The sequence below is a fragment of the Spermophilus citellus genome (genome assembly GCF_964194105.1).
Source record: "Spermophilus citellus genome assembly, chromosome: 9".
Classification (NCBI taxonomy): Eukaryota; Metazoa; Chordata; class Mammalia; order Rodentia; family Sciuridae; genus Spermophilus; species Spermophilus citellus.
In genome coordinates, this window is record NC_138191.1 from 112,733,851 (window position 1) to 112,759,889 (window position 26,039).

General features: G+C 39.7%; 1 protein-coding gene across 4 annotated transcripts in view; it reads right to left on the reverse strand.

Moving 5' to 3' along the window:
• Positions 1 to 25,289, reverse strand: part of THRAP3 (thyroid hormone receptor associated protein 3) — a 55,533-nt gene extending 30,244 nt beyond the window's left edge. Inside the window, exons 1-3 of one of the 4 annotated variants that reach the window (XM_081307741.1) lie at positions 25,181 to 25,265; positions 14,725 to 14,754; positions 7,854 to 7,956 (exon numbers count right to left, since the gene is read on the reverse strand). The gene's annotated coding sequence lies outside the window, so the exon portion shown is untranslated. Of the gene's footprint in view, positions 1 to 7,853; positions 7,957 to 8,034; positions 8,168 to 14,724; positions 14,755 to 25,180 lie in introns of those variants that run through there. The other 3 variants (XM_081307740.1, XM_081307742.1, XM_081307743.1) reach the window with 3 other exon arrangements.
• Between the last annotated feature and the right edge of the window lie 750 nt (positions 25,290 to 26,039).

Below are 26,039 nucleotides of genomic sequence, written 5' to 3' on the forward strand. Positions count from 1 at the left end.
TAAGTTAGATACATTAAAAACAACTGAATAAAATTGGAATTCCACTGCATTTATTTTCAAAACTAGAAATAGACAGTGGCACATCACTATAATCCCAATTAAGTAACTCAGGAGGCTGAGGGAAGAGGACTGCCAAGTTGAAGGCCTTCCTGAGCAATAATTTAGCAAGACCCTAACTCAAAAAGGGTCGGGGATTTGGCTCATTGATTAAGCACACCTGAGTTTAATCTCCAGCACCAGAGGGTGGACAGTTGAGCTTGGAGTTTAGCTCAGCTGTAGAGCATTCACCCAGCCAGCATGTGCAAGGCCAGAGTTCAAATCCCAGCACAGCAAGGAAAAAAAAAAGAAAAAGATCCAGCTGGGCACAATAGCCCACACCCAGCTACTTAAGAGGCTAAGGCAGAAAGATGGCAAATTTAAGTATAGGCTCAGCAACTTAGTGAGACCCTGTCTCAAAAATTTAAAGGGGCCTGGTTATGTAGTTCGGTGGTAAAAGAGTTTGATACCAAATACCACATTAAAAAAACAAAGTAAGGCCAGGCATGGTGGCCTATAATCCTAGTGGCTTGGAAGGCGGAGACAGAAGGATCAAAGCCAGCCTCAGCAACATCAAGGCACTAAGCAACTCAGCAAGACACGTTCTCTAAGTAAAATACAAAATAAGGCTGGGGATGTAGCTCAGTGGTCGAGTGCCCCTGAGTTCAATCCCCAGCCCCCACAAAAATAAATAAATAATAAATTTTTAAATAGCAAAAAATTCACCAAAGAGCAGCAGGTCTCATTTGAGCTCCAGATACTTCTGGATAGTTAAGAGCAGAAAAGCAAAGCTCAGGTAAATATTAAACATGTTTACTATTTTATTCTTTTCTCCAGAGACAGTCCTCTCCTGAGTAAAAAGAGGAGGGAAAGAAGGGAAACAGCATAAAAAACAGCTGCGGTTATCTCTAGGAATATACTTCGCCAAGGCTTCGTTCACATCCCATCCACGACCCCTAAAGAAATCAAATTAGAGACCTCTTTCTGACATTTATTCTCCTATTAAGTCACTCTTAATATTATTTTGCAAGATAAATCAGTCAACAATATTATTTCAATTCTAAGGTCTTCCAACTTACAGAAAATATCCTAACATGCATTAAGCGACCTTCTAAAAGGGTGGTGGGGGGGATCATCCCTTGGGAAGGATAATTTTACTATTTTAAACAATTTAAAGATAAAATTATTCTGGAATTTAGCACTGAAATTTCTGCTCTAAACATGTAAACTGTAGGTACACATGCAAATTTAAGAAATATCTATATAGGTACTAGCAACAAAGAGTTAACAGGGGTTATCTCTTCAGAGTGGGAGGATAGACAGGATGGGAGCAAGAGAGGGATCGAGTACTTCTGACTCTGCATAATTTTTCTAGCCACAAGTTCATGGATGTGCAGATGTGTTTTGTATGTATTTTATTTTGTTACAGTATTGTGGTTTGAACCCTGGGGCCATGTGCATGCTAGGCCAAGTGTTCTATCACTGGCCTATATTCCCCAGCCCTAGCTATTTATTTTTTTATGTTGTCCAGGCTGGCCTTTAACTCCTGGGCTCAAAAGATCCTTCCACCTCAGCTTCCTTAGTAGCTGGGATAGCAATTACAGACTTAAGCCACCATCCTGGATGTTTTTAAATTTATTTATTATTATTCAAACACACACAAAAGTAGAAAGGATAGAATAAGGACCCAAGTGCACCAATGGTCCAACTTCAAAAATTCTCAACACTCTGGCTGGGTGTATTGGCACCCAATTGTAAACCTAGCTACTTGGAAGACTGAGGCAAGTTCAAGGCCAGTCCAGGCAACTTAGCAAGACCCTGACTCAAAAAATAAAAAGGGCTAGGGATGTAGCTCAGGGGCAGAGGGCCCCTGGATTCAAACCTCAGCAATCATATCCCTCCTAAAATTTTTCCCGCATTATTTCCTACCCTTTATAAAAACTAAACAATCTGTCTGAAACCATAAGACACTAAATGTCCAGGGACTTGGCCTCTGACTAAGTAATCTCATCACTGCACATGAAGCAATCTTCCTACAACAACTTCAGGCAGCAATAATCCGACTTAAAAAAGATGAGTTCCCAGAGTGAGTCAGAGTGCTACATCCTATCCAGTGAAGGACAACTGGGCTGCTGGCTTCTTTCCATCACAGCCAGCAAAGAGGTCAAATTTCTTTCCAGCTTTTCAACCAGAGTCTCAGTTTCTGGTCCTATCCTGTGGCAAACTCCACTCTTTCCATCATTTACCTTTCAAAAGAACATGACCATGTTATTTCTCAATAACATGGAAAAGTAGAAAAACCCAAGAGATTAATATTTTACATGAGGCACAGAACACAGCAGGCAGAAGGGCACTATTTCAAAGCTGATTCCCACACAGGAACCTGAGTTTTGTGAAGTTCTTTCTTAACTGATAGATGGAAAAGGAATCCATAATCCCAACATATAATAAGCAACCACACTCCATTCACATTCTTCCATAATGTTATTTCAAGATGTGACAAAGGTGGGTATTAAGTAAGTAAAGAAATATGCTAAAGTAAATTATCAATCTAAAAACACCCAGTCCCAGATGAAATCAGATTTTCACTTTATCATACTAGCCAGGTTATACAGTTAGTAGCAGCTCTGGCAGAAAATAACTGGATTAAAATCTTGCTTCTGCTACCTATTAGCTGGATAAAATACTGTCAATCTTTCTAATGTGACCTTCACCTCATAGAATAACCATGGGAATTAAAGAAGTACCTATATAAAAAGTGCTTGGCACACAGTAGGTAGGTTCATATCTTAAGCTATGTTTAACTACAACCCCAGAAGTGACCAGGTGGTGATATTTAGAACTTCCCTGGGAAAAAACAGATTTGCCACTGATTCTATTTTTCTTGCATTTACAAGTCTATAAGTAATCAGATATACTCCTACATGTAACAATCAAGGCTTTTATACTTTTAGTGGCTAAATTAGCATGTATCACATAGAAGAGGTGCACTAGAAGATACCATCAAGGAAGATATAGGTCAAAAGACCATGCCTTTGGAAGACAAATATCTGCTAGCTGTTAGCAGAGAAAAATCATCAGCAAACTGAGGGGCTATTCATTTAAACTTTGTCATCACAATATCACCACTGTAGGTAACTTGTGATATCCCCTCAAGGATTTACTCAATGTCTATTAAGCTCAGGATCATGTACGTAATAAATGTTTCATCATAAGGGAACAGAATAGTAGGCAACTCCTCCAGAGGATCCTCTCCTGTCTCTCTCATAGTGGGTAATAGTGATTTTAGTTCCCATTTTAAATGAGTAAAGGAGAACATTTTCTTCCCATTTTTTAAAATACCTTTGTTTATTTATTTATTTTTATGTGGCGCCGAGGATTAAACCCACTACTTCACACTTAGGCAAGCACTCTACCACTGAGCCGTATAACCCAGCCCTCTTCTCATTTCTTACAGGATATCTTGGCTTTTCTAACTTAAATAAAGCACTGCTGGCTTCAATCCCCAGTACTGGGGGGAAAAAAAGGCATGTACTTTTTCAGTACAACACTGAGTACTGAAACAAGATTAAATAAATGGAAAAAAAATACAAATTCTAGAAAATACACCCTGTAGCTGAGTGTGGTGGTACACACCTATAATGCCACAGACTCTGGAGGCTGATACAGAAGGATCACAAATTCAAGGCTAGCTTGGGCAACTAGGCAAGACCATCTCAAAGTTATTGGTTTTTAAAAAAAGGATGTGGTGGCAGCTGGAGGTGTATCTTGGTTATCAAGTCCTACTGAATTCAATACACAGTACCACAAAAGAAAATATATTCTGTAAAACACCCTTGTAAGGTTAGATTTTCTTTCCTGGTGTTGGGAATCAAACCCAGGGCTTCGTCATGCCAGGTAAACACTCCACAGCTGAGGTACACCTCCAGATCAAAGTTGGCTTTTCAAATTCGTAGAAAAAGAAAATATTAGTGACTATTTGATAGGCCTATCTAATCCTTATTACAGACATTATAAATAATTTGCTCAGATGTAAGAGAGATTGTATTCATTATAAAAGGACAAAAAGGTAATAACAACAGAATACAGCAATAATAACAGAATAATAGCCAGACACTGTTATTAGTGCTTTATAAATTCACTTAATTCACAAACTGCTATTAGAAACACAGTATGTATCAGTACCCCCATTTTTTTTTTCTCTAGCTATAACTCCAGACAGGATCCAAAGAGTTTTGTAATCTCTTCTCTGGGTGGTGGGGGTGTTATTTCTGGGTACTGGGGATTGAACTCATGGGCATTAGGGCACTCAGCCACATTCCCCAACTCTATTTTGTATTGAGATGCTAAGCACCTCACCATTGCTGAGGCTGGTTTTTTTTTTTTTTTTTAAAGAGAGAGTGAGAGAGGAGAGAGAGAGAGAGAGAGAGAGAGAGAATTTTTTAATATTTATTTTTTAGTTCTCGGCGGACACAACATCTTTGTTTGTACGTGGTGCTGAGGATCGAACCCCGGGCCGCATGCATGCCAGGCGAGCGCGCTACCGCTTGAGCCACATCCCCAGCCCGCTGAGGCTGGTTTTGAATTTGCGATTCTCCTGTTTCAGCCTCCCAAACCACTGGGATTACAGGCGTATGCCCAGCTTCTTCTCTGGGTTTTATGGAGGTTTCCTTTACCCTTCTGTGTTAGCCTCTTAAAGTACTGTGTCAACCTTAAGAAGGCACAGAAAAGGGCACAGTACTCCTATTTTAATAAGAGGAAATTATCCACATCTATTTCATCTCACTGCTTCATTAAGGCAATATAAAGGAGCTGTAGAAAATTAATAATAGCCAGGAAGATCACAAATTCAAAGTCAGCCTCAGCAATTTAGCAAGACTCTGACTCAAAATAAAAAAGGGCTGAGGACATGGCTCAGTGGTTAAGTGCCCCTGGGTACAATCCCCAATACCAAAATAATAACAACAACAAAGCACAGGTGAAAAAATAAACAGAAAAAAATAAATAAAAATAAACAGAAGGTTAGAAAACATGGCCCAGGAAATCTCTCAGAAAATGGAATAAAAATGCAGAGATGCAAACAGCAGGGGGAAAAAGGATAAAATTACTGGATCAGTCCCAAAGACTCAGCATCCAAACAATAGACATAGGACAAGAATAAAGAAAATGAAGAAGAGCCTCGCACAGTGGCACATGCCTGTAATCCCAGCAACTCAGGAGATTAAGGCAGGAGGATTGTAAAGTTCAAGGCCAGTCTCAGCATATTAGCAAGGGCCCTATACAACTTAGTAGATTCTTATCTTAAAAATGAAAGAGGCTGGGGATGTAGCTCATTGGTAAAGCAACTCTGGGTTCAATCCCCAGTACAAAAAAAAAAAAGAGAGAGAAGAAGAAGAAGAGGAGAAAACCTAAGACCTAATTTGAATCTATTGAGTGCATAGCCCACTAGATGAAAACAGCCACAACAAGAAGATCATTATAAAATTTTATTATTTTTTTTTAATTGTAGTTGGACACAATACCTTTATTTTATTTGTTTATTTTTATGTGGTGCTGAGGATTGAACCCAGGGCCTCGCATATGCTAGGCGAACACTCTACCACTGAGCCCGAACCCCAGCCCTCATTATAAAATTTTAGAACACTGGGACAAAGGTCTAAAAGTTTCAGGTTACATACAGGTTATCTCACCAATGGTGGAGGCCAAAAGACAATAGAATAGAATCTTCAAAATTTTCAAGGAAAATATTTCCAAATTTCAATTCTATACCTGATCAAATTAATAATCAATGTAAGGATAAAATGAAAGCTTTCAGATATGTAAGGTCTAAAAAATTTACCTCTCATGTTGTGCAATTTCTTCAGGAAGCTAACAGAAAAAGATCAAGGTACTCTTCCAAAACCAATAGCTCAATCAAGGGGGAGAAAAAGATTCTGAGATTGGACCCAGCCCAGGAGAGGGAGGGGATTCATCAGGATGATGTCAAGATCAGGACAGCTGCACTGTGCTGCTGCCTACAGCACATGTTCATATTAGGCGGAACAGAAGGGATCTCCAAAAGAACAGAACGCACCAGGCAGTCACAGTGCACACATGTCCTCAGGAAGATCTACACTGCTGGCCAGAGTGTGGTAAGGAATTACTGATAAAAACACAGAAATAAAGCACAACAACAAAAAAGGTTAATTATTAACAGAGAAAACAAATAGTTGTGCAAAAAGGAAAAGTAATCATGGCATGCAACATGACTGGACTTTGAAAAAAACTGTATATAAACATAATATTATCGGTTAAGTATACTGCTCTAACCAAAAACACATTATAATTGGTGTGAAAAAAATTTGCACATGTGAGATGGACATGGAAGCCTGACAAAAACCATCAAACTAACCTGATTACTTAGAGAGGTAATACCAAAAGAAAGAGGGCTGGGTTGTGGCTCAGTGGTAGAGCACTTGCCTAGCATGTGTGAAACACTGGGTTTAATCCCAGGAACCACATAAAAGTAGCTGATGGTCTGATATGACTAGGTATTATTTTATATGCACATGTATCAACAAAATTTTGGGGACTGGGGATATAGCTCAGTGGTGGAGCACTCACCTAGCATGCCAAGAGGCCCTGAGTCTGACTCCCAGCACTGCAAAAAAAAAAGTGTTGTTTTTTTTTTTTTTAAGTACAGACAAACTGTAAAATGCTATTTATTTATTCATTTTTGGTACTGGGAATCAAACTCAAGTGCTTTACCACTGAGCTACATCCCCAGTCTTTTTTTTTTTTTTTTTTTTTTTTTTGAGATAGCATCTTGCTATATTGCTGAGGGCCTAACTGCTAAATGAACTTGCAATCATCCTGCCTCCATCTCCCAACTTGCTAGGACCGGTACAGGCCACGTACCATTTTGCCCAGCTTAGAAGATGCTTTTTAAAGAAAATGTATTACATAAAGAAATCAAACATATACAACAATTTATGCATCACACTCATCCATGATAAGGGAAAACAAGGAAAAGGCTATTTATCTACCAAAAAGAGATGAGTTAAGACATTCTATGAAACATTCATTATGAAATGCCTTGAGCCACTAAAAAATCCAAAGGGAAAAAAAATCTGTTGTTTATTATAACCATGTGACAAAAATTACAATTCCAGCCAGGGGTGGTGGCACATGCCTGTAATACTTAGGAGGCTGAGGCAGGAGGATTCCAAGTTCAGAGCCAGTCTCAGCAACTCAGCAATGGCCTCAGAAACTTAGCATGTTTCTGTCTCAAAATAACATTGGGGGGGGGCACCCTGGGAATATGGCTCAGTGTTTAAGACCCCTATATTTAATCCCTGACACCCCAAAGAAGAAAACCAAACAAAAAAATTATAACTACAATTTTGATTAAACAAACACATTCAAGTAACATGCACATGAAAAAGAATGCTCACCAAAATATTTACATATATACACAAACATATGTATCTCTACACATATACACTTATTAAATCTGTAGATTTAATAAATGCTGCAATTTGAACACAGAAATTCCATTAAGGAATCCCATAGATAATCAACTTTCAACATATAACACTGGTTTTACAAATCAGTGAAGTTATTAGTTCTTTTTTTAAACTATTTTCAATTTTATTAATCCACACAAAGTATTTTCATTTTACTAACATCGTCAATATAAAATGACTAATTAGATATTTTAGTCTTTTGCATATTCAATCTTCAAAAAACAGTGTTTTTTATACTCATAGCAATTTGAGCTACCCATTTTTTTTTTTAAATTTGATATTATCCTTTCTTTTCAGTCACCACACATTTACCTTATTAGAACAATGACTTGACATGCACTAGATCCAAACACTTTCTCCAAAGAACACTGGCAGCACTACTGGCTTCTCTGATTTACAAAGTCAGGATGCAATCCTGGAATAAGAGAAATAAGTGATAAAATGGTTACCCATTTTTTTCCATACCTTGCAGATTAGATTCCATTACTAGTACCTGAAATCCATAAGCAGACACTCCAGCCCTCGATTTTACTTCCAATGGACACAGGATTCTCTGGCAAAATGTACTGGTCTGATGGTCTGCCTCTGGTCAACTGTCTAATGCATATCTTCATCCATTCAACCTCCTACAGCATGGAAAGCTAAAACTGTCATTCTTGTAACCTAACACTTCTACTGGCAATATCAGGTGCGAGGGTTTGCATTATGCAAGACTAGTTTGCAAGCTTCATAATTCAACCTGGTGAACTTTGAAACAAGAAAAAAATTGAACTGAGATATGCAAAACTAAATTAACAAAAACATGTCAAGTTAAAATACCCCCTATCTCCATCCCTAAAGGCACATGCACAAAAAACCTTTCTATTCCAGTTGTCTAAATATTCCTAGATCTATGGGGGTGGGGTTGTGGCTCAGTCGTAGGGTGCTCACCTAGCATGTGTGAGACACTGGATTTGATCCCAGCACTACATAAAAATAAAGATATTGTGTCCACCTACAATTAAAATAAATATTAAAAAAATTTAAAACATAATAAATATTCCTCGATCTATGAACACAGTCCATAAATTAAAGCTAGATAGAATATTACCCACAACACATAGGATAACCAAGTTCTAAAACCAGAAAACTCATAATGTCCTCACTCCTACTTGTTATTGAAGTGTTACTGTTCATGAAGATGCAGTCTCGATGTTTATCTTCCTTTCTGCATTTACTCAGCATTCACTCTGTCAAGATGGGACACGCTGGGTAACCACCTCAGCTTTCTCTGGACTCTATGACTTGAATCCTTGCCCATTTAGTCAGGAAGGAAAATCTCTCCTAAAACTATGGATCCAAACTCTTTGCACCCATAGAATCCTCAAACTACAATGTCTCCTACCCTTTCATCAAATGCTCAAACATTCCTATGAGGGTCTCCTTCCCCAAAAGATGTCCCTGACTCTCCCAGGCAGGTTAGGTACTGTGACACCCTAGCCAGATCTCTCGTTACACCCATTTCATGATCTGTTGTTAAATGTCAATTTCCTCACTGGACTATAAACTAGTTTTTGTGATTTTTTTTTTAAGTTTGTAGATGACACAATACCTTTATTTATTTATTCTATGTGGTGCTGAGGATCAAACCCAGTGCCTCATATGCTAAGCAAGCGCTTTACCACTGAGCTACAACCCTAGCCCAGCACACGGTACATATAAGACAAACTGCTGTGGCACATTCTGGCTGCTAAATGAAGAATAAATTTTAAAGGACAAGGGCAGAAAAAAATCAGTAGACATTGCCTAAAATAATGCAGGTAAAGGACAGCAATGCCTTAGACCACAGCATAGCTCAAAATACTCCTAGCATTCCACACACTACTAGAACTTAACTAGAACATAATTCCTAAATCCAAACAAAGGGTAAATGCTAATATTTTCAGACCACACATTCGTATCTCTATTGTAAACAACAGCAATTTTTTTTTCTTACCTCACTTCAGGCTCCCCTGGCAACCAGAGAAACAAAGACAAGGAAACACAAGGATAACCTTGCCCTCTCCTCTGACCCCTAACGTCAAAGTTAGTCCTCTAAACCATGAGGCACATGTTTAAATAATATTTGAGGGCTAATGTTGTTCTGGCTTCAAAAGCATAACCATAGCAATAAAAGTAAATAAAAGGGGCTGGAGTTGTGGCTCAGTGGTAGAGTGATCGCCTAGCATGCAAAAGGCACTGGGTTTGATCCTCAGCATCACATAAATGTAAAATAAAAAAAAAAAATAGGCTGTGTCCACCTAAAACTTAAGAATAAATATTTTTTTAAATGCTTTGACTGGATTAACCTTTTTTTAAAATATTTACTTATTTATTAGTTATTGGCGGACACAACATCTTTGTTTGTATGTGGTGCTGGAGGATCGAACCCGGGCCGCATGCCAGGCGAGTGCGCTACCGCTTGAGCCACATCCCCAGCCCAATAAATATTTTTTTTAAAAAGGTAAATAAAAGGGCTAGGGATATAGCGGGAGGTTTGCAAGTTCAAAAGCAGTTTCAGCAACTTAGTGAGGTCCTAAGCAACTTAGAGAGACCCTGTCTCAAAATTAAAAGGGCTAGGGATGTAACTCAGTGGTAAAGCACCTCTGGGTTCAATCCCCATTACCAAAAAAAAAGATGATGATTGGGGGGCCGGCTGGGGTTGTGGCTCAGTGGTAGAGCACTTGCCTTACATGTGTGACATACTGGGTTGGATCCTCAGCACCATGTAAAAATAAAGATATTGTGTCCATCCACAACACACACATACACACACACTCCCCCCCGTGTGTGTGTGTGTATGTGTGTATTTAAAAATTAAAAAAAAAAAAAAAGACTAGGGGACAGGGGTGCATGCCTATAATCCCAGAGACTCAGGATGTTGACACAGGAGGACTGCAAAATTTGAGGCTAGCCTCAGCAACTTAGTGAGACCCTAAGCAGCTTAGCAAGACCCTATTTCAAAATTTTTAAAAAATTAAAAAGGGCTAGGAATATGGCTCAGTACCAAAAGAAAAAGAATAAACAATCTACTAGGCACTGTAAATTCAAAAGATGAACGAGCTCAGTTAAAATCACATTCTCATGGATTAATATAATCACATCCTTGCCTGGTGAGGTAATCCACGACCATAATACCAGCTACTCTGGAGGCCAAGGCAGGAGTACCAAAAGTTTGAGGTCAGCCTCAGCAACTTAGGTGAGACCCTGCCTCAAAAAAAAAAAAAAAAAAAAAAAAAAAAAAAGGTGGGAGCATTGGGGTTGCTGAGGATGTGACTCAATATAAAAAACCCTGGGTTTAATCCCCAGTATGGCGGGCAGGAGAAGAGGCTGGGTGTCTTGTGATTAAAAGAAATTACAATCCAATCCAATCTAGCTGCAAAAATGCTGACCTGGAAGGACATCAGAGTTTAGGACAAATATAACTAGAATTAGGGTCAAAGAGCCATCAAGAACTAAGAACTGAAAGCACTTCTGACGATCATATCTAATACAATCCCATAGTTTTATAGATGAGAAACTGTGCCCAGTAAAAAAGGCTAAAATGAAGAGCTAAAACTAGAATGCCTACAGTACTCTGGCTCTCAAGTGTCCCAAATCTTGCCACCACACCTTTTACCTACTACAAAATGAACAACACACACATCCTTCATCTAGTCTGTTCTATCATCTTACTCATCATCTTCCAGTTATTATCTAAAGGACTGTTTTTAAAATATACCTTGTGAAATCATGTCTTGGTTCTTTCCTTTTTCTTTTTTTTAAAGCATTGGGGATTAAACCCAGGGCACTTAACCACTGAGCCACATCCCTAGCTTTCCCCACCTTTTTTTTTTTTAATATTTTTTTAGTTGTTTTTTATTTGTATGCGGTACTGAGAAATGAATCCAGTGCCTCACACATGCTAGGCAGACGCTCTACCACTGAGCCATCACCCCAGCCCATCTCTAATCCTTTTTATATTTTTATTTAGAGACAAGGTCTCACTCACTAAGTTGCTTAAGGCCTCAATAAATTGCTGAGGCCAGCTCTGAACTCACCTCAGCTTCCCAAACCACTGGAATTACAAACTTGCACCACCACCGTGCCTGGCTTGTCTTGGAAAACATATTTTAAAACAAACTCATTGAGGGCTGCGGTTGTGGCTCACAGGTGGAGCGCTCACCTACTGTGTGTGGAGGGCCGACCCTCAGCACCACATAAAGTAAAATATAGACATTGTGTTCACCTATAACTAAAAAATAAAATTAAAAAAACCTCATTGAGCCAGGCATGGTGGCCCACACCTGTAACCAAAGCTGCTGAGGCAGGAGGATCAGATTCCTAAGCCAGCCTCAGCAACAGTACCTCAGCAATTGTGAGGCACTTAGCAACTCAGTGGTAGAGTACCTGAGATCAATCCCTGTATGAAGGAAAAAACAAAACAAAACAAAAAAAACACTCATTAAAATTTAGCTAATTTTTGTACTCTTCATAGAGGCACCAGAGGATGTTCTGATTGTAAGAATAAATCTAGGGCTGAGGCTATAGTTCAATTTATAGTTTGCCTCACATGCACAAGGCCCTGGGTTCAATCCCCAGCACCACAAAAAATAAATAAATAAAATCTAACTTATAGTCTATTTTTAGGAAATTTCAGTCAGCAAAAAAAAAACTAATTTCAGAGTAGAAAAGGGGATGATACATTCAGAGTCTATCTTCCATACTTCCCTAATTGTGCTAGAAATTTTTTTCATCCAAGATAGCAGTTTGATTAACAATCCATTTAACCCAGAGCATCAGAGCCAATAACCAACTTCTAGGGGAGTCACATTTGCTTTCATTTTTAACAAGCAATAAGGAAAAGACCAAATTTGATGATAGAATAACTTGTCACAAAGACGATATAATTCCTCTGATTAAAGGTCCCACTTGCTTACTGAATAAAATCCTGCTCTAACCACTCCATCCTCTACTAGTCAACTCCTATGCTTCTACCCTTAATCAAACAATATTTTTATTTTTATTTATTTTTTTTGAGAGAGTGAGAGAGGAGAGAGAATTTTTAATATTTATTTTTTAGTTCTCGGCATACACAACATCCCTGTTTCTATGTGGTGCTGAGGATGGAACCCAGGCCGCACGCATACCAGGCGAGCGCGCTACCGCTTGAGCCACATCCCCAGCCCCCAAACAATATTTTTAGAATGAATTTTTCGGCTTCTACATCTTTAATCATGCTCCTCCCACTGTCCTGAATAGCCTCCTCTCAATCATCACTGTCCCAACCTGTATCCCCAACACATGAAAAACTCAAGCAGCTGCTCAACCTCCATCTTTCCAATGCTCAAATGACAACTCCTATGAAGCTTCTAAGAAAAATAAATCAAACTCTTAAAATACTTTTCAGTTTCCAGAATCAACTTCAAAAAACAAAGTTGATACACACATATTTAAGCATTAGCAAGTATAAATCAGTTAAATTCCCAATCAGGCACAATGGCTCACACCTGTAATTCCAGTGACCCAGGTCAAGGCAGGAGGATCACAAGTTCATGGCCAACCTCACAACTTGGCAAGGCCCTAAGCAATTTTATCCAGAACACTGTTTCAAAATAAAAAATAAAAGGACTGGGGATGTAGCTCAGTGGCAAAGCACCCATGGATTGATCCCCAGCAAGAAAGAAAGGGAGGGAAGGAGGGAAGGAAGAAAGAAAGAAATAAATCAGTTAAATGTTAAATCCCTAGAAGTTTCCTTAACTCCACACTAGGTCCAAATCTGAAGCTGATTATTCAGTGAAATAATTTTTACAATATTATATCTTTATAAACTATAAAAAGAAATGTGCCAAAGAAAAAGCAACTTTTAAATATTTTCAACATTAACCAGATGATTCAAGTTTTTATATTAAAGCTGGATTTAACATGTTCAATGCTTTAGCATGGAAGATAAAGCATCAAATAACTGTACCAAGACTTACAATATAAATTTGAACAGTGATTTTCTACACACTAGAATTAGTTAATGGCAAGAGGATGAACAGTCCAGAAAACAAAACCTGTATTTCTATAGCGATACTGTGATACTTTACACCCCAAAAGGAAAGTACCTTGATTTTGTGTTGGCAACTTGGTAAGATTAGTTACTAGAATAAAATCAGGTGGGAACAACAAGATCAAAATTCCATATGGAATAACATTGCAAAGTTATATCTTATGCAATATTTTTATCTTACACATAAAAACTTTTAAGTTTCCTAATAAAGAGCAATAATTTATTTGACTTCAAAATTAAGTGATCTTCCATTCATGGGTCACATAGGCAGATACCTGAACTCAACACATAAATGGTCAGTGAAGATGTGATGAAACAAATTTAGCAAATGCTAACAAATGTAGAATGTAAGTGATGGGCACATAGGTGCTAACTATACAATTCTTTCCACTTTTCTGTATGCTCAAAATCCTTCATAATAAAATGTTGGAAGAAAAAAAGAAACCATCATCCCTGACGCATATATTTGATGCAGAATGATTAACTTACACAGTATGAAGACAACACACACCTTACAGGAATGATGGAATTTAAAAAGACAATTTATGAAGCTAGGCTCAGTGGCACATGCCTATAATCCCAGCGGCTCAGGAGGCTGAGGCAGGAGGATCAAGTTCAAAGCTAGCCTCAGCAAAAGCAAACTGCTAGCAACTCAGTGAGACCCATCTCTAAATAAAATGCAAAACAGGGGTGGGGATGTGGCTCAGTGATAGAGTGTCTCTGTGTTCAATCCCCGGTACCCCCCGCCAAAAAAAAAGACAGTTTATGAGACTAAATCCTCTAAAAGTATTGTTGACTAAATTTTCTACAAATTCATTTAAGCCACATTCAGTGAGATCATAACAGCTGTATTAATACTAATTTGGTAAAAATAAATACATTTACCACAGCCCCAAAATAAAGACACTGAACAATTAAGCTTTAGCTCACCCAACATAAACATCCAGTGGCCTAAAGACAACATTTGAAGCCCAGATTTAAGCAACAGTCTACTTCTACAGAATAATCTGAGACAGAAGGATCACTTAAAATCAGGAGCCCAGGGCCAGACTGGCTAACATACAAAACCCTGTATCTAAAAAAACACATAGGGCTAGGGCTGGGACTGGGGCTCAACTGTAGAGCGCTCACCTAGCATGTGCATGGCGCTGGGTGTTCCATCTTCAGCACCACATAAAAAATAAATGAATAAATAAAATAAGGTATCGTGTCCAACTACAATTAAAAGAATATTTTAAAAAGATAAATAACCTTGATAGAAATTAAATCTTAAAAAGTATATTAACAAATACTCGCTACACCATTTTTTTATAAACACCTGGCATTTTATAGGCATTTAGTAAGTAGTTCATGCCTCATTCCCGCCCCCCCCAAAAGAAAAGAGTCAAATAACATAAAGTCCAGTCCTTGCATCAATCCAAATTCTAGTTCCTACCATACCAAGGTGTTTTGTAAAGTGAAGAACAGTCAAGCGTGATGGTGTAATCCTGTAATTCCAGCAATTTGGGAGGCTGAGACAGGAGGATTCCAAGTTTGAGGACAGTTTCAGCAATTTAGTGAGGCTGTCAGCAATTTAGCAAGATCCTATCTCAAAATAAAAAGGGCTGGGAACATAGCTCAGTGGAAGATAGTCCTAGTACTGCCAAAAAACAAAAGAAAAGAAAAAAAAGCCAGGCACCAGTGCCCAGCAGCTCGGGAGACAGGAGAATGCAAGTTCAAAGCCAGCCTCAGCAAAGGTGAGGTGCTAAGCAACTCAGTGAGACCCTGTCTCTAAACAAAATATGAAATAGGTCTGGGGATGTGGCTTAGTGGCCAAGTGCCCCTGAGTCCAATACCCAGAACACAGCCCCCCTCCAAGAAAAGAAAAAAAGCAATAAACCAAGCATGGTGTAATCCCAGTTACTAGGGAAGCTGAAGCAGGAGGATCACTTGACTCTAGTAGGAGTTTTGAGTCCAGCATGGGCAACATAGTAAGAACCCACCCTTTTTTTTTGGGGGGGAGGGCAGGTGAGGGGAAAAGGTCCAGGGCTGGGGAGCAAACCCAGGGCCTCACACGCATGCTAGGCAAATGATGAGAACCCTCTCTGGAAAAAAAAAAAAAAAAAAAAAAAGGAAGACAATAATCCAACGATCAAATATATTGTCTTCCTAGTTCTACATTGCAACTCAATGACATTACATTCAAAGCAACTTTAATCACCTCTGGAGGGCTAAATGATGAGCCAATTTATATTTGCTGAAAATAAAATGTCTAGCAATAGCATATCTAAGTGACTAACAAAACTGAAAAAGCAAAGAGGTAAAGCTAAATTCTATGTTATGAACAAAAATAAAGCAATCCCATTAACCCCAAAATATCACTTTCCAAAAATTTCCAATAAAATAAGAGGAATATCATTAACAAAATGCTTCTGCAACTTATGGGAGTCTTGGGGGGGGGAGTAGGTGGGATACTGAGGATTAGCAACCTAGGGATGCTTAATCACTGAGTTACATTCCCAACCCTCTTTTTTTTAATATATATTTTTAGTTATAAATGGACAAAATACTTTTATTTATTTATATGTGGTGCTGAGGATCAAATCCAGTACCTCACACATGCTAGGCAAGCGCTCTACCACTGAGCCACAACCCCAGTCCCCTCCCCAACCCCTTTTTTTTGAAATAGGGTCTTACTATGTTGCCCAGGCTGGCCTCAAACTTTTGAGTCTCTTGTCTCAGCCTCCTGCATCACTGGGAGCAACTTAGGTCCTTGTGAAGCAAGGTATTAAATATTAGGCCTTCATAAATAAACCCAAGAGTTTTATTCCTATTTCCTCCATGGTTTCTTACTGTCTACCATTACTACTCAAAAATACCTTTGACAAGCATCAAAGTAAAAATGTACATGTGCAACACCCCAATATAGTAGATATCTCTTCTATAGATCCAAACTGTTGATGGCCTGAAGAGACAGCACTATGGGAAACTTCTACTTTCTCCATTATATATTTCTGTAATGTCTGAATTTTTCAACAAAGACCTGTCTGTGGGCAGGGATTTAAAAAAAAACATATTATTCAAGGGTTTTATAAAATATGTCTTGCTTGGGATGGGAGGTCCTTAGGGGACTCGGGAGTTTTATTTTTTAAAAAACAAAATGATACTGGGTTCGACTCCCAGTTCCAAAAAAGACAAAAAAAAAAAAATGATAAAAGAGAACCTCAGGGGCTAGAGTTGACTCAGCGGTAGAGCACTCGCCTACCATGTGCAAGGCCCTGGGTTCGATCCTTAGCACCACATAAAAATCAATAAATAAAATTAAGGTATTGTGTCCAACTACAACTAAAAAATAAGTATCAAAAAATTTTTTAAAAAAAAGAGAACCTCAGAGTATAAAATATAAATGTAGAACTGTTCTGATTGAAATGAGACTGGGGGGCTCAAGAGTCCCATCACCACCTCAGCCTCTTTCCCTGAGTAGCAGCTCCAGAAGCCTCCTATCCAATCAAAGTCCATAACGACTATTTTGGGGGAGGGGGGTGCTTGTGGTAGCAAGTGAACCCAGGGCTTCACGCATGCTAGCCAAGCACTCAATCAACTGAGCTACATCCCTAGCCCTCCTGTCCAATCTAGATTTGGCTAAATTTACTAAATATTCAACAAAAACTATCATTATCATAACATTTCTAGCTACATGCAGTTGCAAAATAGCAAAATAAGATGGGTTTTCAATACAAATTTGTTATTCATACAACAGACATCTATGTATATTTTAAGAACACAGATCAATGAGGTTTTTTTACTGATTTTTTTTTTTTAGAGAGAGAGAATTTTATTATTTATTTTTTAGTTTTTGGTGGACACAACATCTTTGTATGTGGTGCTGAGGATCGAACCCGGGCCGCATGCATGCCAGGCGAGCTTGAGCCACATCCCCAGCCCCAGTTCAATGAGTTTTGACAAAATATACTGTATTTAACACTACCCCCACTGCAGAGTGATGTGGCACCTGCCCCCATGGATTTGGAATGAGGCAGGAGGATCCCAAGTTCAAGGCCAGCAAGTTCAAGTTCAAGGCCAGAATATAAGGCCCTGTCTCAAAATGAAAAACAAAAAGCTCTCTGGGCTGGGGATATAGCTGGTTAGGAAAGTGCTTGCCTTGCATACACAAGGCCCTGGATTCAATCCCCAGCACTGCAAAAAAAAAAAAAAAAAAAAAAAAAGGAAGACTCTCTGGTACAACCCTGGCTTCAATCCCCTTTACTACCAAAACAAAAACAACCACCAAAAAAAACTTACCTCCATCAAAATACAGATTATTTCTTGCCCCTCTGAAATCTCTTCACTTAACCACTGCACAAATTCTTTTCAACTGATAACTTAACAAATCTGAGTAACTAGGACTCTGAAGACCACCCTCCAGTTAGGCATCTATTTATTCTCATATTAACTCATCTTTTTTTAAATATTTACTCAGCCTTTTCTATATAACAGAACATTCCAGATAGGGATTTTTTTAAAAGATTTTCTCACGTTCTTTATTTTTATTTATTTATTTATTTGTTTATTTATTTTTAAAGAGAGAGAGAGAGGAGAGAGAGAGAGAGAGAGAGAGAGAGAGAGAGAGAGAATTTTTAATATTTATTTTAGTTTTTGGCGGACACAACATCTTTGTTTGTATGTGGTGCTGAGGATCAAACCCAGGCCGCACGTATGCCAGGCGAGCGCGCTACTGCTTGGGCCACATCCCCAGCCCCCAGACAGGGATTAAACACCTGAATCAAACAAATCCCTGCTTACTCTCTAAAAAGAGATTAAGTGTGTAACAGATTTAAAATATTATAATGTCATGTAATAATAATGGAGGATTAAAAGGCTGGAGATTTGGCTCAGCGGTAGAGCGCTTGCCTTACATGTGTGAGGCACTGGGTTCGAGCCTCAACACCACATAAATAAATAAAATAAAGACCTATTTAAAAAAAATAATAATGGAGAATTAAGATGGGAGAAGTATCAGGTGACAAGGAGAGTACTGTTTACAAAGTAACCCAAGAAGGCCTCCCTCAAGACATTTCCCAGTGTGCATACAAAGCCATCAAAATGCCAGAGGGGCTAGGGCAGCAGCTCAGTGGTAGAATACTTGCCTAGTATGTGCAAGGCCCTGAGTTCAATGCCCAGTACTTAAAAAAAAAAAAAAACTGCCAAAATTTAGATGATAGAGCCAGTCCTTGATAAAAAGCATAGTAAGAACTTAAGACTGCAAAAAGTCAGATTTTGTATCAAGAACCATTTTACTATGCCTGAAACAAAGTTTTTCTCACATTACTCTCACTCTAGATATTAATCAACACTCCAGCCCAGCACATGCTCTACCACTACTATAGCACAGCTGTAGAGTCTCCCTAAATTGCCAAGACTGGGCCTTGAACTTGCGATCCTCCTGCCTGCACCACCACATCTAGTGTTCTGGGTAACTTTATAAAACTCTCTTACCTCCATGAATTACTCCATCAATCCTTTATTTATCCCACCCTTTTTACTAAAATAGAAAATTAAATTATTAACCTCTAACCCACACAGGATTGATTACTAAAAGCAAAGCAATGAGCTTCACAGATGTTTACTATATTTTGAAGTAAAATAACTCTGGTTCTTACATCTCAAGACAAGGACCAAAAGTTCCATCATTAGACATACAGAAATTTGCCTTTGCTTGGCCTTCTACCTTCTGAGACAGGCTAAGCTATGCAGTTAACACTCCAGATACTACAAAGCAAAACCAGGCAGCACAAAAATGAGGATACTTCACGTATGCCAGCTAAAAAAGATACCAGATCAATGCCTACATGCTTTCTAAAAGTCCTGGGGTTTTCTTCAATATGGAAATGAAACAATTCAAGGTTTGGGGGTTATTTTCCCCCTTACCACTTCACCTTCCTCTTCCAAATTACCTACAGGAAGGAAATAAGGAATTCAAAGGGAAAAAAGTAATAATATTATATTAAGACAGCAAAAAGACTTTGAATGCAAGAGACCTGTATCATATATATCCAGAAAATAAACAAATTAAAATGTATACAATAAACATGTAAATCAATAAGGATCAATGGACTCTCTGCCCCACATGAGGGATACATGTCAGGCTATGGTGGGTCTGTGGCAAACTAGAGAGCACATGCACAAACCACAAAAGATGGTTGCTGAAAACAGAAACAGATCCAACTGCGGTATATATACACAATGGAGTATTACTCAGCAGTAAAAGAGAATAAAATTATGGCATTTGCAGGTAAATGGATAGAGTTAGAGAATAAGCAAAGTAAACCAATCCCAAAAAAAAACAAAAGTCAAATGTTCTAAGTGGATGCTAATCCATAATGGGGGGGGGGGGGGGAGATGAGTGGAGGAACTTTGGATGGGGCAAAGGGCAAGGGGAGAGGAGGCATGGGAGTAAGAAAGATGGTGAAATAAAACAGTCATCATTACCCTAGGTACATATATGATTGCACAAATAGTGTGACCCTACCTACTTTAGATACAACCAGAAGTGAAAAATTCTGCTCCATTTGTGTACAATGAATCGAAGACTATTCTGTGTCATATACAACTGATTAGAACAAGTAAATTAATTATTAAAAAAAAAAAAAAACCAGAAAAGATCCATGGCTTCAAAAAAAATTTTTTTGGTGGGGGGTGAGGGAGAATCGGGATTGAACCCAGGGGCACTTAACCACTGGGCCATATCCCCAGTCCTTTCTATTTTTTATTTCAAGCACATCTCACTATGTTGATTAGCGCCTCATTAAATTGCTGAGGCTGGCTTTGAACTTGTGATCCTCCTGCCTCAGCCTCCTGAGTTGCTGGGATTACAGGCATGTGCCATTACCCTCAGCTTGCCAAGTCTTATTTTTCAAGAGCAGCATGAATCAGAATTTTTATATAAAATCTCCTTGTTTTTAAATGTTAACAACTAATTCAAATTATAGCACTGAGCCAAACAAAATACATCTGGAGACTGGATTTAGTCCCTAGCCTGTTTTCAACCTCTGTCATGAAAAGAAAAATACACAGTTCTCCCAGGGGCAGAACTGTAACTTCTGAGGCAGAAAACACACCCTATGATTCCAGTAAAACACTATCATCTGAAAACACACTAAAGAGACATGAATATACTTGTGAAACCTCTAATTTTTGAAGAAAATCTTACTTCTTTCACACTAAGTTGCACCATTTCGGCCACTAAAATAAGAACCATAAACAAAATCCAATGAAAGAAAACATTAGGAACAGACTTGTGAAACTGAACTTCCCAAATTTCAGCTCTCAGTATGAGCATAATCATTACTTTCTAAACAAAAAGAAACTAAAAGATGAACTATATAGCACATAACATTTCAACTCATTATTTCTCCTTAAAAATAAATAAATCATTTCCTTTGAAAGACTAGGAAAGTCAATCCTTTCGAAGGGGTACCTGTGTATCTTATTGCCCTGGGGAATTTTAGACAATTACTTTTTTATGAGTTATGAATCTGCATTATGAAGTTTAAGCAATGGTCCTTAAACCTTTTTGAGACTCCAATACAGAAGGGAAAGAGAAAATATACATCCTCAAAAAATTAATAGCAATTCAGGAGGCTGAGGCAGGAGGATCACAAATTTGAGGCTAGCCCAAAAAACTTAGCAAGACCCTGTCTCCAAAAAAAAAAAAAAAAAAATTTAGAGTTCATGGGCCCTGTGGAGTCCATGAACATAGACTGAGTATCCTCAACTCGGTACAGTTGCTCACACCTGTAATCCCAGCAATCTGGAAGGCTGAGGCAGGAGAACCACAAGTTTAAGGCCAGCCTGGGCAATTTAGTGAGATCCCCATATCAACATAAAAAGGGCAAAGACATGGCTCAATAGTAAAGCACCCCTGAGCTAAATCCCCAGGGGGACTAGGGAGGGGGTATCCTGCTCAAGAGAACATTAAACCTACTTAAACTCCAAACCTTCTACTTCTTCCTATGGCTACATCTTCACTCAAACACTCTACACTAGGCAACTGCCATCTCCAGCAGGCTAGTAGCCTCTTCACTTGACATCTTCCAAGTCTATTTTGCCCTTCTGCAAAAGTAATTTTAAACTGAGCACAGTGGCACATGCCTTAATCCCAGGAACTCAGCAGGCTGAGGAAGATTATAAATTCAAGGCCAGCCTCAACAATCAGCAATGGGCTAGAGTTGTGGCTCAGTGGTAAAATGCTTGCCTAGCACATTGAGGCACTGGGTTCAAACCTCAACACTATATAAAAATAAATCAAATAAAGGTATTGTGTTAATCAGCAATGCCCTAAGCAACTTAGTGAGACCCTGTCTCAAAATAAAAAATTAAAGGGACTGGGGATGAAGCTCAATGTCAAAAGTGAGCCTGGGTTCAATCCCTAGTACCAAATGAAGTCACAATCTTCTTTTTTCCTCCCTGTTTGTACTATTAAAATAACATTTTGTTGTTGATGGCCTTATGTACACACACACACACCCCTATCATAACAACCTATCTATCAGGATACCTTAACAGCTTTCCTAAACCGCCAAACCTCTTTTTTTTTTTTTTTGGGGGGTGGTGCTGGGGACTGAACTCAAGAGTTTCCCTGCACTCTAGGCAACAGCTCTATCACTTGAGCTATACCCCCAGCCCACACCAACTCATCTTTAAAGACTTTCCTGTGTGTAACCTATACTTTGCCTTCTTTCAGTTCACAGAGCCCACTAAATTGTGAACATGTTCCTTGCAGTTTCCTTGACATCCTAACTGGTTTCTCATTCTCCCCAAAAAGAACTCCTCTGACCACTATTAAAACTACCCCTTTTAACTGTCTATCGAAGTCTCCAGCATGACCTCCAGGCCACTTCTCAATGTGTAATTTATCTACTTAACCCACTATCCTGTAAATTCCCAAAAGACAAGGCCACACCAGTCTCACGCTTCATTGCCTGCTTCATTGCCCACACAGGGCCTAGCACAAACAGCAAACTGGCCTAGTATATGGTTGGCTCTTGGATACAATTTGGTTTTGTTTTTTGTTTGTTTTGTTTTCTTTTTTTGGTGGTGCTGGGGATTGAACCCAGGGCCACGGTGCATGCAAGGCAAGCACTCTACAAACTGAGCTATATCCCCATCCCTGGATACAATTTGTTGAATCACTCCGTTCAGTCAATCAATCAGGGTCAAATAGTGAATTGATCTTAGATGTTTATCGAATGAGTGTGTTAGGCAATCCATTAGTCTAATATTTGAGTAAAAAATATATTAATCACATTTCCTTCAATTCAGGATGTCAGTATGCAAGAGAAAGGCTAGCTAGAACTCTTTTAAGATTCTTGATAAATTAGAACTATCCAATCTAAAGCAAGCAAATCATATGCCTGTGAGCTCTCCCATTCAGCTTCTTCCTTCCCCATCTCTGTGCTAATCTTGGATATACTCCAAGTTCTTCCTCCTTCCAATTTTTTCAGTACAAAACAGATCATTCTTTGTAATCCAAAAATTTTTTCCTTTTGTTTTATTTTTGTATTTTTTTGGCAGTGCTGGGGATTAAACCCAGGGCCTTATGCATGCCAGGCAAGCCCTCTATACTGAGCTACACCCCCAAGCCTGTAAAGCATAATTCACTGGCTAAATCAAATTCAGGAGTATGTACCTATTGTATTAAAAGAAATACAATAAAGAATGCTACTACCATCACCACCAGAGCTCAAATTGAACTACACTGGGTTGGAGACATAGCTCATGCAAAAAGTCCTGGGGTTCAATGCCCAGCCCCGCAAATAAATAAACTTTCACTGGGGCTAAAAAGAATTCCTTTTTTTAAATGGAGTACTACTATACATATAGGTTTATACATATATACATATAGGCTTTTAATTAATTAGTTGCTTACAGAAACTTCAGCTTTTACAAAATGCAATCAAGCCTACATCACTGCACCATAATTGTTCTTGATATAGTTAAAGCACAAACAATAGTTCACAAAATACATTTTCTACCAAAAAACAAACAACCCAATTTGCTCCACATTTTTCAAGACAGAAACTATTTCTGTACCTTTAACAGACTTCTACTAAATAATATACACATCAGACTGTCTAGATAACAGGACAGAAGAAGTCGGGCTTGGTGGTAGAGGCTTATAAACTCAGGGACTAAGAAGGCTGAGGCAAGAGAGTCCCCATCTCAAAAAAGAAAAAAGAGAGAGAGAAAGAGAGAGAGAGAACAGAAAAACGGTTGGAGATGTAGCTCAGTGGTAAACAGTCCCTGGGTTCAATCCCCAGTACCAAAACAAAAAAATACTACCGATAATATGTCCACAAACAAAAACAAGGAAGGGGGCTGGGGTTGTGGCTGGGTGACAGAGCGCTTGCCTAGCAAGTGTGCGGCACTGGGTTCTATTCTCAGCACCGCATATCAAAAAATAAAATAAAATAAAATAAAATAAAAAAACAAGGAAGGACATCTGAAAGGAAAGAAAACTGATGGTGTGTTAAATCCCTTTTCACTCTAAGCCCATAAACTAGAAATCCTATACACGACGAAGAGAATGTTGATGATAGTAGCTAAGTAGTCTTTACTTGGTCTTCACAATAACCCTGTAAAGTGCGAAATTCACTACTATTTTAGCACTGTTATTTTAAAAACAAGAAAACCAAGGCACTTAGAAGTGAAAATTCGATCTAAAACCAAATATTGGCAGAGCCCAAATATGAACTCCGGCAGACTGGCTCAAGGATCCTTCCGTAATGCTGCCCCCTTAAGTTTCCCTAGGCTGGTCCGGCCGGGCCATACCACTCTCAGACGTTTCCCTTTCAATCCAATTAACAACTTCCCCGTCAATACTGCACTCCCACTGATGGCTTCCAACTTCTGGGCACCAGAGTTGCTCACCATTTCCGCCGCCACTCTACACCCCACAGACTTAGAAGAGCAAATAGTAGCTGATAAAAGTTGCTTAGATGCTAAGAGAAACTACAGGCCAATGACCACTGGAATGTAAGTCGGCCTCACTTCCAGCCTAAGAAAAAAAAAAGTGCGAACGATATTTTTTTTTGAAAGGAGATGAACGTGGATTATGCCTCTCTTGGCCACAAGGCAGAAGAGAACGGAAATATTAACATTTACTGAGTGCCAGCAAACATGCGCCCTAAGACAGAACCAGGCCAATGGGGAGACTGTGAGGGGGGAAGGGCATTCAAGAGTTCCGGGAAAGGGAGAATCCAAATAATAGGGTTCATAACATCAAAAGGGGATGAGGGGAGGAAAAAGTAGAAGCCTCCCTAGGCAGATTGCAAAAAGGAGACAGAGATGTAGACGCTGCCCGGCAAAGAAGGCGGCCTAGAGCGTGGGGAGCTAGGCCCGAGCGAAGAGAAGCCCTGAAGGGCGGGGAGGGGGAGGAGCCGGAGGAAGCGGGGCCTGCTGAGAAGAGGCCCGGGTGTTAGCGCGGGGGAGAGGCTCCACGCCAGGCCTTTTCCCTAACCCAGACGCAGCCGCCGCAGAGAAAAGATAAAATAGAAAAGGATTGGAGCCGGTGGAGTTGTCCCAACTCCCATCAGAGGCGCTCACTCACCTGGGCCCACCGCAGCGACCGCAGCTGCAGCCTCGCAACGGCACAACCGGCCCGAATCTCGCCCCCGCCCGACAGTGCGCCCCGCGTCCCCGCTCTCCGTCGACCGCTGCGGCGGCGTCGCTCCGCTGCCTCCTGGGAAATGTAGTCCTAGGCCGGCCCCTCCGCGCTGACTGGGCGGACTCCTGAACTACATTTCCCGAAAGAAAAAGCGAGCGTTGGGCCCGCCGCTTTGCGTCACGCGCCGGGCTGTCGGCAGTCACGTGGGGTGCTCCGTTCCGTCCCTTCCCCCCGCCTGGTGGCCTGTGGAAGAGGGAGGGAGGTGGACGGAAGGGGCGGGGGCGTTGCTGACGCCACTGCCCCCACCATTTTGGAACCAGCCTCTAGGGAGGGACTGAGCTCCACCCACTCTCTGGCCGGCTTGCATAGTCGAAAAGTCTTGGAACTGGGAGTCGAGTCGCCTGGTTTTCCTGCTCAGCCTTGACACCTCTCGCTTTGTGACCTTGAGCAAATCGGCTCTCTTCTCTAAATCTGTTTCCTCCTCTATAAAACGAGATTCAGAATCCCTATTTCACAGTGTTATTGCTCCGACAAAGTATGGTACATGAGAGTATCTTACTTTCAAGTACCTTGAAAGCGCAACGCAAAATGAAGGCGTTTTTGTTTTTAATTCTGATAGTGTGACCTCCTTCGGAGGCCCAGGAGCGAAGATGGGCAGCGATCTCCCCAGCCTCGTCTTCCCGTTGCCTCTCCGTCCAGCTTCCGCGAGATTGGGAACACAAAAAGAGGTTTTTCTGAGTGTGATCCTCTGAAGGAAGTTTGTTAAAATGGGTGGCACTTGCCTGTTGAAACAGCAGTCTCT